This window comes from Triturus cristatus, chromosome 4_1 (assembly GCF_964204655.1).
Source record: "Triturus cristatus chromosome 4_1, aTriCri1.1, whole genome shotgun sequence".
Lineage (NCBI taxonomy): Eukaryota > Metazoa > Chordata > Amphibia > Caudata > Salamandridae > Triturus > Triturus cristatus.
Window position 1 is genome coordinate 1,020,645,714 of NC_140585.1, and position 10,689 is coordinate 1,020,656,402.

A 10,689-nucleotide genomic window follows, 5' to 3' on the forward strand; every position below is an offset into this window, starting at 1 on the left:
CCTTCCTCTCTGGCAGAACCCAGTGGGTCAGACTCCCCCCTTTCCTCTCCGACCCTACACCTGACACCTGCAGAATCCCCCAGGGGTCCTCCCTCAGCCCTACACTCTTCAACGTCTACATGGATCCGCTCGCCCCCATCATCAGAACCTACGGACAAAACATTGTGTCATTCGCAGACGACACCCAACTCATCCTCTCCCTATCCAACGAACCCAATACCGCCAGACACAATTTTCGAGAAGGCATGGAAGCCGTCGCCAAATGGATGAAAAACAGCTGCCTACAACTAAATACCAACAAAACAGAAGTACTAATCATGGGCCCAAACCCCGACGCATGGAACGACACCTGGTGGCCCCCCGCCCTTGGAAGCCCGCACTCCCCCACAGACCACGCATGCAACCTGGGAATCATCCTGGACTCCGAGCTCAAAATGGACCGCCAGATCAACTCCGTGTCGTCCTCCTGCTTCCACACTCTCCACCTCCTACGTAAGACCTTCAAATGGATCCCCCTCGAACACAGAAAGACCGTTACTTACGCCCTGGTCACCAGCAGACTCGACTATGGCAACGCACTCTACGCCGGAATAAACAAAAACCTCACCCGCAAGCTACAGAACATCTAGAATGCCGCCGCAAGACTGGTCCTTGACCTGCCAAGACCCTGTCACATCTCCCAGCACCTGCGCACCCTCCACTGGCTCCCCATCGAAGCTAGAGTCACCTTCAAGATGCTCACCCACGCCCACAAGGCCCTCCACGACACCGGACCAGCATACCTGAACAGCTGACTCAAATTCCATGCACCCCAGAGGACCCTACGATCTGCCCAGCTCTCCTACGCTGTGGTCCCCCGCACCAGAAAGACCAGATCGGGAGGCTGCTCCTTCTCCTTCCTCGCAGCCTGACCCTGGAACGCCCTGCCGCTCCACCTCAGACAGACAACATCGCTCCCCATCTTTGCAAGAAACCTCAAAACCTGGCTCTTCGATAGACCCCCCCCTTGATGGACTGGAGCCTGCTAACCCCCCCACCCCCCCAGCACCTTGAGACCCTTACGGGTGAGTAGTCGAATTTAAAAAATGCCTGATTGATTGATTGATTGACAAATGGTTGCAGCTGAACCTATCTCTTTAAGGTCGCACGCAAACAGTGAAAATGGTGACCCTTCCCCGCTTCACCTATGTGCTGGGCATGCTCCCCCTGCTGACGCCCCTCTCGAAACTCCGACAAGTGGACAAGGCCATCAAGGCTTTGGTGGGGGTCAACAAGGCCCCATTTAGCCATTAGGAGACTTAGCGCCCACAGGTCCGCGGGGGGTCTGGGCCTCACATTCGTGGAGCACTATTACATGGCTATCCACCTGGCATAATTGCCGTTAATGCACATCTGGGTTCCGGATCCCCCGTTATGGGTAACTATTAAAAATTGGCCTGTTAATGGCTCGCCGGGGTTGCTCCCTCTCTACCAGCATGTACCCGCCGGCACTGGAGCTCTGAATCCTATGGTACAGGCAATGTACAGAATACAGACACGAGCCCACAAGCTACTCTCTGTGGATGCATACCTTCATGACAGAGCACAAATTTGCTGCAAAATGGCATCCTCATTGGCAGGGACATGCTTGACTGGACTTATTGGCGAGCAACGGGCATCCATACCTTGACACAACTACTTTCTCGGGATGAGCTCAAGTCCTTCGCTGCATTGCGGGAAGAATTAGGTCTGCCACAAACTCGGCACTGGCACTGCAAGCAATTGAGCCACTGCCTAACAAGCAGACTAGGACCATGACCCTGGTCTGTCCCCCCCATCCCCAGTGCTCACATACCTTAAAACATGGTGCCAGTTTATGGGTGTGATAGCTGGACTGTATAACCTTTGCCATTTTTACTCACAGCTGCAAGTGGAGCGCCTCAGAGAGGTCCGGCAGGCATGTATTCAGGTGAAATACAAGGGTTGAGCTACTGGAAGTCCTGGGCAGGGGGACTCGAGAGGTCTGGATGAAATACAGCCTTTTTAAGATTCTACAGGGATGGCACTGGACGCTGGCGTGCCTTCACGCCGTGGGCCTGATGCCCCACTACTCCTGTTGGAGATACGACCATGCGTCCTGTGACATGGTTCACCTCTTAGCGTAATGTCCTGCGGTTGCCCTTTCTGGACTGCAGTAAGGTCCACTTTGGGGGAGACCATGGATATGTCCTCCCCACTATCGAGTTGGCTACTTCTCCTACACAACCTGGTGGACCTCCCCCAGTTAACAGACCATACTCACTGCCTACTTACCACTGCCCTCACAACGGTCAAAATCTGTATCCTATGTCATTGGCGTTCTCCGCAAGTCCTAATTCACGAGGAATTGCTTGAGGTAGTGTTCAAGACAGCCTCTTATGAGAAGGCGATCTATAACCTGATGGATAGGAATAACAAGTTCCTCCTTCTTTGGTCCCCCTTTCTAGGGGAAAGCTGACCCCCTTAGCCATCCTCCCTGCCATCGTCTGCCTTTACCCCTTATTCTTTCTCCCTCCCCTCTCCCCCTATCCACCCCCATCCCCACTCTCTGTTTCTTTGATTCTCAGTTACGCTGGCTCTGTCCCCCGCCCCCCCCTTTCTTTTTTGTCAGATTCACGTGTATCATATTTGACAGCTGTATCATTCTCTTGTGTCTTTTTGCGGATTGTATTTGGGTTTGTTCCCCTTGATGTCTATGGTTCCAATAAAAATAATTTCAACACGCAAAAATATAGCTTCCGCTTCAAGGGTCGAGCAGATAATTAACAGTTACTCTGCCTGCAGGGCTGACAATATTTTAAAGGTTTTTCGAGGCCTGCTAGCGCGTTGTAAATTCACTAGCCTTGTGTAATTTCTAGTTCAGGCGTTTTACAGCAGTTTCGCGCCGTAGGAGTTTCTACAGGTAGAACTTGGTGATAATTGAGTGAGGCAACATATACTTTCTGAGTTTGGGCATCTCGAACGAGGGAACACATATTATTATTGTTTTATTCCCCATTCCGATGTTCGAAGCTCTGAATGATATACAAATTGCGCTCCCAATAATCGCCACACATCGCTCTACTATCACTTAACACGTGCGCAGTTTGCCCCTGACATGCTCAGGACACATAATGAGGTGCTAAATCTTTCTCGCCCATTTTTTATCCAAACATGCTCAGAAGAGGCTGTTGAATGGCATGGGCACAGGGCACTATAAATGAATAAAAAAGTGACCGTGCCGTGCTTAAGTGCCGGTATTTGGTCCAATCAAGCCACCATACAGGACTATTGGGAAACTGCATCTAGTAACTCCTGCCTAATTTGCCTTATCCACGTCATCTGCTTCCCTATCATGCTCGGGATAATTCAGTCCTTTGTAAAATGCAGGGGGGATAGAACATTCCTTATCTCCAATATGAGTTCAATCCCTATACCGGAAGATCCGCTGAAATTAGAATTACTCTGTTTCCCTATTAGTTCGATGAGGATTAGCTCTCGGCTTTATAAAGCTCTCTTTCATCTCTGGTGCAGTTTTAGCATTACATGGGATTATTGCCTGCTAACCATGGCGCAGTCGAACAGATTGCAGCTAAAAGTCACTGCAATGCAGAAAATAATCACTTCTCTTGGAAAGGGCAACCGGGGGCAGCAAAAAGTAATACTTGAGTTATTCTGAGATGTTTCTCCTCTTCACTCACGTGATTAAGGCCTCTGGGTGCCATCTCTCCTTTTATCATTAACATCATCAAAACCTAATTTGGAAAGAAATGTCGCAATAAATGTTTGTTTCAGCTGAGATTTTGCATAGAAACAAGGGGGACTGGATTCTGTGAACACACCTGCATGGGAGTAAGGAGGACCCCTCATATATTCTAAATGTGGTTTTCATTATCTCTCCTCAATGGATACGTCAACCAGAGGCGCAACTAGAGCCAAATTTCGGGGGGGGCTGAGCAAAAATTTCGGGGGGGCTGAACTTTAAGCAATTGGCAGAGTGGAGCTGCAGGGGCTCTTAGAAGGGGTGAAACAACAGCGAGGCCTCATTAACATGCAAATGGTCTTTTAAAGACCTGTAAAGTGCTCGGGTGCGGCTGCTTTTTTGCCCGGGAAGGTGTCTCATCCCGGGCTGCTGCACACGACGGGGGGGGGGGGGGGGGGGGGGGGGGGAGGGGGCTGAAGCCCTTTGAGTCCAATGGGTGTTGCGCGCCTGACGTCAACTGAGAGACATATTTATCTTGTGTGCTCGGATGTGGCTGCAGCATTATGCGCTGTTGAAGTCAAACTGTGGTGGACTGTGTGAACTCGGCCAGTTGCCACTGGATGCTAATGTCTATACTATCTTTATCGTCAGACAATTTATAGACAAAAGTTAGATTTACCAAAGATGTCCACTCGGTATGGCTTCCGACCAGTGGTCGAAGTGGGGAAAAAAAAGTAGGGGAACTGTGGGCGGAGACTCAGGGGGCAGGAATAAGCAGAGGATTGGATTAGTGGGCGGAGTCGGAGGTGTGGCTAGAAATAGCAAAACATACCAATTTTTGAACGTTTGGCATTTCACTGACCAGTTACAGATTATAACGTTATTTAATTCAAAGAATCAATAAACATGTTTATTTAAGGTTTAAAATATAAGTTGTTTATATTTAATTCATTTACAATGTGGGACATGTTTCCAATCACAGAATATTCCAAATACGCTTATAAGTGGAATCATAAGCCATTTGTCTCCGAGCCATGCAGTTTCTTTCATCGGCACTTCTCTTCCCTTTTTCTAACCATTTCTGAACATAAAATTCCGGTTTAAATTCTATGACAGGTGGCCCCACGATATTTATGAACATTATAGAAGACAGACGATTGATTGATATTCTGTTCCGCAGTCGTGTGAGCAGTTGAGGTACAAAAGGTGTTTATAATGTGCACTAATGGTTTCAGGCTTCCAGAGATGCAATTTTTATTTTGTTTGTACTCTCTGAAACCAAGGATGTACTGCCTAGTATCAAATACTAGCAACCTGCTACAAAGGTTTTGTAATTGTCCCTCACCGTATAAGATGTCTACTGGATCTGGCCAATAAACTGGTTGTAGGAGTTTCATTCTATGTACTAACTCTTTGTATTCTATTTCATCATTGTTTGTGGTTGTGCATCTAGAAACATTTGATGCATTAGACATTGTTATCCTTTTTCGCAGGTTATTTGCTAAGCTCCTAAAGAACTGTGCCCTATTGATGCTAACACAGCCTTTGTTCTGTTGCAGTCCTACACCAGCAAACTGCATCCGTTCAGCAGCATCTAATGCAGTTGTAGCAAAGGGCCCAGGTGAATCAGCCATTGATTCAAACACTAAAATCTGCATCTGTATTGAACGATCGACCTCATATATGGTCATATCACGCCGCTGCAGCCTTCTGGATAGGTCACCCAATTCTGTGAGAGCATCATATAAAATGCCCATATTTTCAACAAACACCAGGGAGGTTAGTAAACGGTTTAAACCAGAATATTTCCTCTGCTCAATGTCACTCCTCGTTGAGTCTTCGGAAGATTCCATGAAATGTTTACTAAGTGCTTTGTAGTTATTCCAAACAGCTCTCACAGATCTTTCACTTGAGGACACCCAACGTACATCTAGCACCTTTCCAATTGCCAGAAGTCTTACTTCTACCTCCAGAGCACATTCCCCAAGCTCTCTCTGATTTTTCGGAGAGGCATGGTAGGTGGCATATATTTTATCAAAAAAAACTTTGAGCTGATTAATGCCTGTGACTTCTTTACAAACATCACCCACAGCAAACTCCAGCTTGTGGTTAGCACAGTGCCATACACTCAACTGTGGATATTTCAGTTTCAGAAGAGTTGCCACACCGGATTTCCTACCTATCATATTGGAAGCACCATCTGTTACAAGCTGAACCAAATTACTTTTTAAATACTCATCAGTAAAACCGTGTCTTTCTAAGCATGCAAGTAAGGTATCTAAGATTATATCTGCTGCTGGGCTTGGCAACTCAACAAGGTCTAAGAAAAAGGTCAGTGGCTCATTGTGTTTATCAATACATGCTCTTACACAGATAATTAGTGTGGTCAATTTACTAACTGTGGTAGATTCATCTATCATGAGGCTTATTTTTGATTCATTCTGCAAGATACAATCAATCAGCCTTGGCCTCATTGTAGCAGCAATATGGTCTATTATGTCAGCGCAGCTGTGATCTGAATGCAAGACTCTGCCCAAGTCTGCACCATTCATCTTTTGAACATCAATATCTAACGGCATATCAGAAAAAGGGCGCTCATGTTTGCCTATTTTGTATGCAGTTCTGAATACACGGCATGTCTCTTCCTGTACTTTCATTTGCATTTTAAAATTGTACTGTGGAATACTTTCACAGGCCCTCTGTTCTAAAATAGCTAGTGCCTTAAGATGAAAGGAGCTATTCTTATGACAAAATATTTTTTTCCGCAGAGAAATTAACTGCTTGTCTTTAGAAGGGCCATATGGGATGACCAAGCAATCTACCCATTCCATGGAAAAATGCACACCTTGACTTGTTTCTGTTTTAAGATTTACCTTCCTGCACACTTTACATCCAAGCTTGCCTTTGGAAAATAAGAGCCATGGATACTCTGTACGTTTGATTTCAAGTTGTTCCAAAGACCAGCAGGCTGGGTGATCAATTTGATCCACACTCTCCACCACATTTCCTTGGAGGAGTATGTGACTGTCGTTAGTGCCACAGCCATCTAAAAATACTTCGTCTTCAGAATCGACTCTTCTCCTCTTCTCGGGCATCCTGCCACTTTCACTTGTTTGCCTTTCAAAACCCTGATTTGCATTTGCCCTTCCGAACTGGAGCCTGGGGACTTGTGAGTTTCGCGAGATGTGGCTAGAGCATTTTTCTTCTGCAGCCACTGAAGCATCTGCATAAATAATTGTGTGAATACATACATTTTAAAATAAGCACTGTACCATAACTCATGATTTATTTTAAATGCTGGCTGTCGGTACGAATTGGGATTTTCCACAAGACAATTTAAGAAAGAGTCCATGTCATTTTTTAATCCCACGGTAAACACTATATTGAATATAAGCCATTTGACAATGAAAACTAAGGTGTAAATTAAAATGTGTCAGCCCACACTTAAGGCATTTACTTGAAAAATATTTGTACATGCATTTATGCAATGAAATAATGGGGGAATTAAATGCTACATTGTTTGTATCAATGAGCAGGTCCCAATAAATGTGAGGGAATAGATTGGATAGTCTCAGAACCTGGCTGAGGCTCTTTACCTCTTTAAAACTTGACGTTGAATTGAAGAAAGTCGAATACTGCAAAGCTTCTGGGTAAGCAGCAATTTATGTGGCAGGCGGAAGAGATTTAGGAAGCACCCCTACTTCCGAGATTCTGTGACAACTGTGCTTTGCGGCCTATGCAGTGACACTGATTTGCCTCCGATCTAGCAGTTAACCTGATCCCTCTATGGCCGTGCAGTGTTGTGGTTTGAGGATGACCTGTCTTTCTGTTTTGAGAACAGAAACACCCTCCTCCAGTTTCTGGTGAGTGTCTGCAACAGCACGATCTGAGAAATCTTTCAAATAAAGAAGGGAATGTTAAATAAAAGTTAGCATGAATTTGCTAGAAAATAATAATCCTTTTGCACTGGTATCTACAGAATGGGAACTGCTCAATTTTAAATTGTTCCATAACTAAGTTCAGGGAAAAAAAACATGCTAGACACCAGTAAATCCTGGTCTAAAGACCACTGTTCTAACTATTGAGCTCTGCTGCCCATTCCTGCACCTTCTCATAAAGTTGGGCCTTCTTGAATGGCCAAGTCAACCCCCTAGATGTCTTACGGCAGTACACATCTTATAGCAGCTGGTAAACAAGACCTGGAACATAATAAGTTGATAAGTTCTGGCATAATGCTTTTTAGTTATCTGAGCCAGTGTATGCATAATAGTTAGCATAATAGTTAAATTTTATTAACACTTGTACCTCTCTGTCAATGTTTTCTGTGCTGGGAGCCCTGTTGACTACGTCATTCAGTGACACTCGAGCACTGCAAAGTTGTAGTCCTATGTTTCTTTTATGTGCTGCACTCAGCATGCACGAGGCCAGCATTAGATGTTCAAACATGAATGGTAAAATATCCTAGTTTGCAGATGTTTTCCACATAATTATAGCTCTGCCGTATTTTTCCACATGATACATCTCCCGCATAATCTGATGGTTGTAACAAAAAAAAATTGTAGCTCAAACGGATCAAAAGTTACTAAACAACGTGAATTGTGTTGCTGTGAAGTGGAAGGCCATGTGCAAAGGTTGACTGGTCACCTTTCTCACCGCTGCATTTGCATGTTACACTGGAATTAATGAGGCGAAAGCTTTCCAGAGACTGTTAGTATGTGTAAAAATGGCAAAATAATAATGTATCAGAAAATTTACTACATAACACTGCAGTCTTTTTTGCTGCATAATTTAGTCAACACTGCAACATAATGTTGTCCTCCATTGCTGCATAATTGCAGTGGCCCCAAAGCAGGCAGCACATGCTAAAAGTGCTTGTGTATGAAGCAGAAAGACAATGAAGTTTGGGAATGGTGGCGCAGGGCAGCACAGCAAGTTACTTTGCTGCGCTACCCTGTATCACAGGGAAAGGGCAAGAATGCACGGTATTTATCCAATATGGTGCATTCCTGTCTTTTCCCCCTGCACTGGCGCCATTTCGACAGCCTAGCTTCAACGCAGGCACACTTACCCCATGGTGCAAGGGTGCCTCCTTTGCATGCAGGATTGTTTTGTGCAGGAAGGGGCACCTTCCTGTACAAAAACAATCTTGAGAGGCTTTTTCATCTTTTTATGTGGGCTGCAGAATAAAGCACAGTTTGAAAGAGGAAAAAAGAAGGAGAAATAAAGATATTTCTCCTAGTTATGCCTCCTCTGGGTCAGCGCAAGATTTTGCCACATTCCCAGGATTACAAGTCCTTGTAAATCTATGAATGTGTTAAAAACCGTGGGAGTTGTGTGGGAGACTTTTATTATTGCAGGAAAACTACTGTGGTTACAAGGAACTCTGCAGTGATTTATGCGTTTTTAAGAGTGAGTCATTATGCTGCACAGTTCTGCTGGTTTTGTTACTGGGGGCCGATTTCGCAGCATTGTTGCAAAACCAGTCCCCAGTTACAAAACCAGTCTCCCATGCAACACCTACCGCAACATCTCCCGTGCACACAGTAAGGCAATGCAGCAGTTTGTGCTGCGTTGCAGTACTCCATATCTATGAAGCCGCTCAAAGACATGCAAAGTGGTTTTACATGGCTTTTAAAATATGACTTCGGGCTTTGCATTGTGCATGTACCACATTGTAAGGTGCAAGCATGACGCAAGGCCCTTGAAAACGTGCTCCTTAGTCTGGTGTGCATGCAAATCCTGCATTGCAAATCCCTGGTGAGTTGCATTTGCACTACTGGAACAAGGCCTATGAAGGCACCAATCCGTGAGGTGGACTTGCCTCAATGGTCCTGTGACCTCCGTGACAAAGCCACTGTTGCTCTAGGGTGCGCTGATTTGTAGACCTGCCCACAAGACTGGTGGTGAACTTCGGTATGGGTTGTGGTGGACAGGGCTTCAAGTTTACCCAACACTGGCCACCAGTAGGGTTCACCTGCTGGTGCTAAGAGACCAGGGCTTCTAAGGTCTAGTGGGGCCTTCTAAGGTCTATCATGGGTGCTCCCTCAGGAGTGGTCTGATGGACAAGGCATGAAGGCTGAACCAGGTTCCCCAGTTCCAAATTCGGTAGCTCTGGCCATAATGCCACATCCTATCCCCACCGAACACCCTTCTGCCCCACTGAGTGAAACTCGCACTGTCTTCAGCTACAACCCAATTCTGCCCCATTATAAGCACCTGGATGTGACTCATTTCAAATTATGCAGTGCCTGAAAAAAAGTAACAACATTCTGGAAAAAGCAAACACTCATAGGGAATGCAGGATTATGTAAAGCATGAAAAATATAAGCAGGAACGACATGTTACCTTAACGCTTTTACTTCCGTTCAGAAATCAATGAGTATTTTTTCTCTCAAACATTGAGGACATGAATATAGGGCTCCTCCTGTACACATGTGTTAAGCAGGGCTCAGAGACAAAGGAACTCTTCAAGAGAATCTGATCTGACTCACGGAAACCCACAAGGGCTCCTTCTTATCCACAAATTGTGCACTCTTGATTGTCAGCGTCAGGATGCCTGTTAGGTGATAGTGCGCTTTACAAGTGAGATAAATAAATAAATAATTCTTATTCATGTCAGCCAGCTAGCTGCTCAAACATAGTATAGCACATATATATTCAAGTGTCCTGCAAAGAAGAATGAATGCGAGTAAGTAAATGTGGGTGTGAATGAGTGAGTGCCTGAATGTAACTGAGCATGAGTGAAAAAGTGTATGTCGATGAAAGTGAGAGAAAGTGAGTGAGAATGAGTCACGTAGAGTAAGTGTAACTGTAAGTTAGAATGAGGTAATCAGAGTAGGAAAAAGTGGTGAGACTGAGTGAGAGTGAGAATGTGATACCGAATGTTGAAGAGTGTGTGCAAGTGAGCAATTTTGAGTAAAAGGGAAAGTGAATGAGAATGAATAATGGGGGTAGTGAGCCTGAGTGAGATAACATGTGAGCAAGCAGGA

The 10,689-nt window shown here is 45.2% G+C and overlaps 1 pseudogene; it reads right to left on the reverse strand.

The window, feature by feature from the left end:
• Positions 1-4,676: 4,676 nt before the first annotated feature.
• Positions 4,677-6,795, reverse strand: LOC146855999 (E3 SUMO-protein ligase KIAA1586-like; annotated as a pseudogene).
• Positions 6,796-10,689: the final 3,894 nt, after the last annotated feature.